The sequence below is a fragment of the Sabethes cyaneus genome, chromosome 2 (assembly GCF_943734655.1).
Source record: "Sabethes cyaneus chromosome 2, idSabCyanKW18_F2, whole genome shotgun sequence".
Lineage (NCBI taxonomy): Eukaryota > Metazoa > Arthropoda > Insecta > Diptera > Culicidae > Sabethes > Sabethes cyaneus.
The window spans coordinates 21,553,717-21,559,800 of NC_071354.1; positions in this window are offsets into that span (position 1 = coordinate 21,553,717).

Genomic DNA, 6,084 nt, shown 5'->3' on the forward strand with positions numbered 1-6,084 from the left:
TGTAAGTACGCATTCGACTAAGACTAACGCGAACCGGTCGCTCGCATGATCGATGACTATACCGTGCGATAACTGTGGAAATGTCGAGTAAAGCTGATTGTTCGAAATCGCACCGAGGGGTCGGTGAATGTTTACCCTACTAGACTTTCATTAGTAACAAAGAAAACAGTTTGAAGTCTATTTTTGATTGTAAACTATCGTCATGTTTTTACATTAATATTAATCTTGTCATAATGTCAAGGTGAAGTCTCCCCCAAAAAATAATTAACGAAAACAAAATAATGCTACCAGACTTTCATCACCGAGGTCATTTTCCAACAGATGATTTCCACGTTTTCTACGCTACGCGTGTGTTGTATACATGTAGCAGTGTAGAGCAGTGACATCGGAGTTTCAACATTTGACTGTTGTTCAGCTTTTTGCTTCGGATTTTCCACTGCGTGAAAAGAGACCACTCCTTTCGGACATCATACTCGCCAGCCGATGATTGCTTGGCCACTGAGACACACGATTTTGATCGTGTTATTTGGACATTTTTTACACCGCCAAGTACACATTGCAATGATACTGTTTATTAATCCACGCTGCTGGTTGCTTTCATTCATTCGTTTTTCAATTCAACCGCTGCTGAGCGCCAAAAACCTGACCCGGTTCGGTGGTCGACTGCGGGTCAGTTGGGATTTATATGGGAAAATGGGTTATTTTTAGAATTTGTGCTTTACAAAATTCAATATATTACGGATGGGTAGTCTTTACTGAGTGAGTGTGATTTGATTTTTGTGAGATTTGTGATTTATGGTTTGTGTACTATCAGCAGCGAAGCGAAGTAGAACACGATTAAATTTGGAAACGCAAACTTGTTGTTGCGAAATACTGTTACATGAAAAGTACAATTAATTTCAAAAGTCTCTCGTTTTTGGTAATGAAAATTTCAATAATTGGTTTGTTTGATGTATTTTCGACAAAAAAAGGTCAATGGTTTTGGGCTGGGTGTAAATAAGAATGGGTGACTATAGTTTGATTTAAAACATTTTAATTGGCGTTTCAGACTTGAAAAACAAAAAAAAACTAATTCTCCTAGTGGTGAATGAGAGAAATTGTGGTGAAAGAGTGAATAATAATTCAACTATTTGTTAACGCTGTGTTGATTGTTTCACATAACTTCTACTGACAGATTCTTAAACGTTAATCAATAATTATAACGAATAATAATCATTCATTTGGTATCAGAATTATAAATATCGGTTCAATGGTTTAAAAGTCATGAATTTAAAAAATAAAGGTTAGCAAAAATGACAATTTTCACACCCACAATACTTCGGAAAGTGGTACCCTAAGCTTGACGCTTGAAAAATTACGGTTCTTAAACTTGTTGAAAAACAATAAGTTCTTGTGAATTTTACAGAATCGGAGCGCTTTTAAATTTAATCACATCTTTTTTCCATGGAAGTATTGAGTGAGTACAAGTAAATTGTTATTGATTTGAGTGGATGCAAGTGAAGTTTGCTTTATCAATCAACATTTCCTAGGTCTACTGACATCTAGTACTTTTCTTCAGTTGGGTCCGAACGAGCGATAGCGAGTAAGGACACAGCACATTTTCTTTGTGAGCAGATCGATAGCTACGAGCTTGATGGTTTACGACCAAAATAATTCCTTCCACTAAAATGTTTTCCGCCAAATAGCCCTTTTTGCGAAAATAATTCCCGCGGAATGGTACTTTCCGCAAAACAATATATTCTGCGTTACTGTCAACCGCGAATTGAGTTTCCACAAAATGGTATTCGGCTAAATGTTATTTGTTATTTGTTATTTGTAACATCTGGCAACATTCTTTTTTAGGCCGCTGAATTTGTATTTAGGACTCACTTTTATGGAGACAAATCTTGTTTTTTTGAGCGTCTACAATAAATTTGTAGGAAAACCATCACTTTTTTGATAGAAATATTCTATTTGTGTAATAGATTTAGGGTATGTTGGTGCTTCGTCGTAATTGCCTATTCCCGTCCTGTCCAACACAAATTATTAAAAATATCAGAATTTTTACGACACACAATACAAAACTAGTTATTTACTTTTTATTTTCCGTCACCGTAACAATTTTGATAATATGTTTCATTGATATTTTTCGGTGAAATACGTTTATTTCACCGAAAAATATCAATGAAACATATTATCAAAACTAGTTATTCCCTAATATTTTAGTTTGTTGTCTATCACGCGCGATCAATCAAAGTGAGCTGATATTTATTTAAATGCTTTTTATCATTAAAGAAGTCCTATCAGTTAAATTTCCTACGTTTTTTCATGCGACGAAGAAGACAATGTCGACTAATCGTTTTAATTTCCGTCATTCATGAATGAAAATAACTCACGCAAGGCGTTGTCGTTATTCTACAGCCAAGAAAACTTGCCTGACCTGCAGAAATTTTGCAGAATAACATTTGTCATGCCGTTCTACACAAATATGTATAAGCGCGTTAGCTTCGTAAACATTATTGTGCTTTTAGTTCGGACGATGAAAAATTTTGATGGACGGATTTTAAAACGGTACGACGAATTTAAGAAATAAAGTCAGTTGCGTAATTCCAATATATGCTTTAATAATTGCTTTTCAGTGATTTCAAAGTTCGCGGATCGGAAGGTAAGTGTGTTTGAGTCAAATCAGCTCGAAAACTTTTGGGGTAGGTATTCATGAAATCCATCCAACAAATGATGAAAATTAGAATGGCTTTACTTACTACGACGGGAATTAGAAATAAACCCTATCTTGGAAATTGGCACGAATATTCGAGACAGTGTTGCCACCGATATTTTTTGGGCTTTACGGGTTGCGGAAAACATGTTGCCACCAATGTTTTGCCCTGTTTTACGCATATTGCCACCATTTTTCAAGTTTTTCAACTAATTTTCAATGAAAATATTAATGATGAGTTCTCTCGTTTGTGAACATAATTTTTTATTGGAGTTTGCGTTTATTCTATGCGAAGTTAATACGGCCTTATAAAGGGGTTGCTGAAACATACTGTGAATCACTTATGCTTTTACTTCAAAGTTGTTATTGAAGGTCCGTCCGACGAATAAAAGTAGTGACAAAATGTGGAATTACTGATTAACATCAGTACAGGCAGTACAAATAAAATGTTTTCAATCAAGATTGTGAAAAGTTGTCTGGTTCCTGTAAGGTTGATTGCAAAGGGCAATGGCTTCGAGAAACTTGTTTCCAAAATCTTGTTTCAACTTCACCGAGCGATTGACGTCAGCCACGGCTCTGTTTTGTATAGAAAATAACAGCGATTACAACGGCAGAGATGACTGATATCGTTATAGTGATACCTGATACAAACTATTGCTGCATAATTAAAACATACGAATAAATTATTAGCTTCAATTCGTAGTTTTCTCTAAAAGTTTCTATCATTTTATAATTCTGTCTGCAGAATTTTTAATTGAATCAATTTGCGAAAATAAGACGCTTAGTCGAAAAGTATTGACAGAAGAGTACCGATGAAAACTTGCTCACCAATTTTTGTGCATACTTCTAATCATCGACAGGAAATTAGAGATACATAGTCGAGTATCACATTTACCAAACCCGAATCCGACCCGAACCCGAAATTTTATATCAGACAAACCCGAACTCCAATTTTTTTGCTGTCAGAACCGAACCTGAATTTTTTTATTTTTCGTCAAATCCGAACCCGCCCTGAAATTTATTTCAAGCCCAATTTAAAAGAATTCAACCTTGTAATTTTCCTAAAACCCGCAACTCGAACCAAATCTTAACGGTTTTCTTTTTGTATTATTTTTAACGTTCAAACTCGTTGTGTGTTAAAGATAACTTGAGAAATAAATTAAAGTTTACACTGAAATATTTTACTTCTTTTTGCACTTGGAATGAATTTATATGAAATCGCGTGAAAAGTGAAATGAAAAGATCATATTAAAAATGATTTAAAATCCTTAGATCTCGTTTCATTATGTTATAATGATATCTAATAGGCAAAAGGCGGTTTTCCAAATTCTCTCTACTGATACCAAAAATTGTGATTATTACAATTATTGCGGAATGTACTTCCGCTTGATCAATTTACTGTCCGATATGAAAGAGTTTACTTCCATTTACAACGATTCCAGTTCACGAAATTTTTTTGAAATCAGAATACAAATCAACTATTTGTGACCGAAGATAATAGTCTTTAGAAACTTAGTCGTGAAATTGCACCGTAATCAAAGCAATCAAAAAAAAACAGTAGAAGACCCTGTGCCTCAGGATATAAACGGAGGCTTGGCGTAGGACTATGAATGTATACACCTATAGATACAGTCCCTTCTCTTAATGTTGATATCACGGACCTTCTATAGATTTCGTATAAAGATCTCGAATTTGAACGGTATTAGGTCAAAGTATAAGCTACAATTCGTAATATTTACAACAATCTATAAATTTCACTCTTTAAATATTTTAAATGAACACAATTTGCCCTGCGTCTAATTTGGGTTCGTGGCTTAAGACGATCTAACTTGTGAGTTTTCAATTGGGCATTACCTAGTTTGTTAGATTTACTGCAAGCTCTGTTTTGATATATTATCCGTCAAGTTTTTAATCAAGCTGTAGCCGCCAGGCAGTTTCAGTGACTAATCATGATAGGATTGGGCCAAATTCCCGAAAGTATCGGTAATTGAATATCAATATCAAATCCGCCGCTTTATCGATACCGTCGATGTATCGCTCGTGATGCATCGATATAAGATTTATCGATACTATTTAAGGTGGCATACTGGGATTAGGAAATGCTACTCACAAAAAAGGGATTCATAAAAATTAATCAATAAAAAACATGTTGAGCAAAGAGAGTGCCCCCAAAACACACACGCAACACATCATTTGCTCCAGTGCAGCTCTATTTCGGACACGTCGCTTTGTACGGAAAATCGCACCACCTACCATAGCTGTTCGCGCCCGACTGAATCGTATGCTGCCCTGGAATCCACAAAAAATATGATGGGTTGTACTCTTGACACATCTAGATGATATGCCGAAGAGTAAAAATTTGATCCGTAGTAGCACGGGCCTCTATAAAGCCCACCTGGTGGTACCCTACGAACGCTCCTGCCACCGGGGATAGACGACGCAGCAAACTCTATTGGTGGCTTTGACCAGCGTTATGCTGCGGTACAGCAAGCTATCCGATCGCCCTTTCTGTAGATGGGACAAACCACACCCTCAATCCATTCGTCCAGCAGCTCTCTCCCAAACCCCTGAAACTATCAAGTGATGTGTCGTTGCGGGCGGTTCTTGGCCATTCCGGTAGAGTTCCGCCAGGAGTTGCTCCTTTCTGGTTCTAGCTCTGCTCGATCTCTGTCCCACCTCTTCCACTTTCACCGCTACTATGGCGCGTAAAAAGCTGGAAAGTCTTTGTTAATGCCGTCAACGCCCAATGCTACTCTCTGTGCTCTCTGGTTAGTTTTGAATTGCTGAAAATCGCATATCGTATGCACTTACTGTTCAATAAGCGTTAAACATGTAAGTGACACACGGAAAGAAATTTGATTCCGATGCCATGAACGAAATCATAAAATCATGAGATGTGAGTTCATGTCAAATCATGACTGAACTGCCATATCAGACAGCACAAAATTTTGCGTTGTGTTGTACTGCAAGAAGCTCGTGATATCATGATTTTTATTCATGGTGTATTTTCATAAATCATGAGCTAGAAACCGGGAATCATGAGTCATTTTGCTCGTTTTGGAGATCAAATTTTTACCCGTGCATTGTTCAAGGTTTTGCATAAGAATCAATTCCAAAGGGTCGGACACCCAGCACATTGTGCCCTAGTACTACAGAGATATCAAGCGACACACCTCCGGTTCAATTTTACATATGAAATGGGAGCACTGCCAGGTGTCAAAATCATATCGCACAGTTGCCAGATCTATAAGATTATAACGAATTTAACAAATCTTGCAGTTCGGCACTTTCGGTACAGCATTGGCACAGTTCGGCTCGTTTAAAGTCGCCTAACATAAAAACGGCTGTGCCGAGTGACCGACCCCTTGGTCAATTCCAATAAAGTAAAT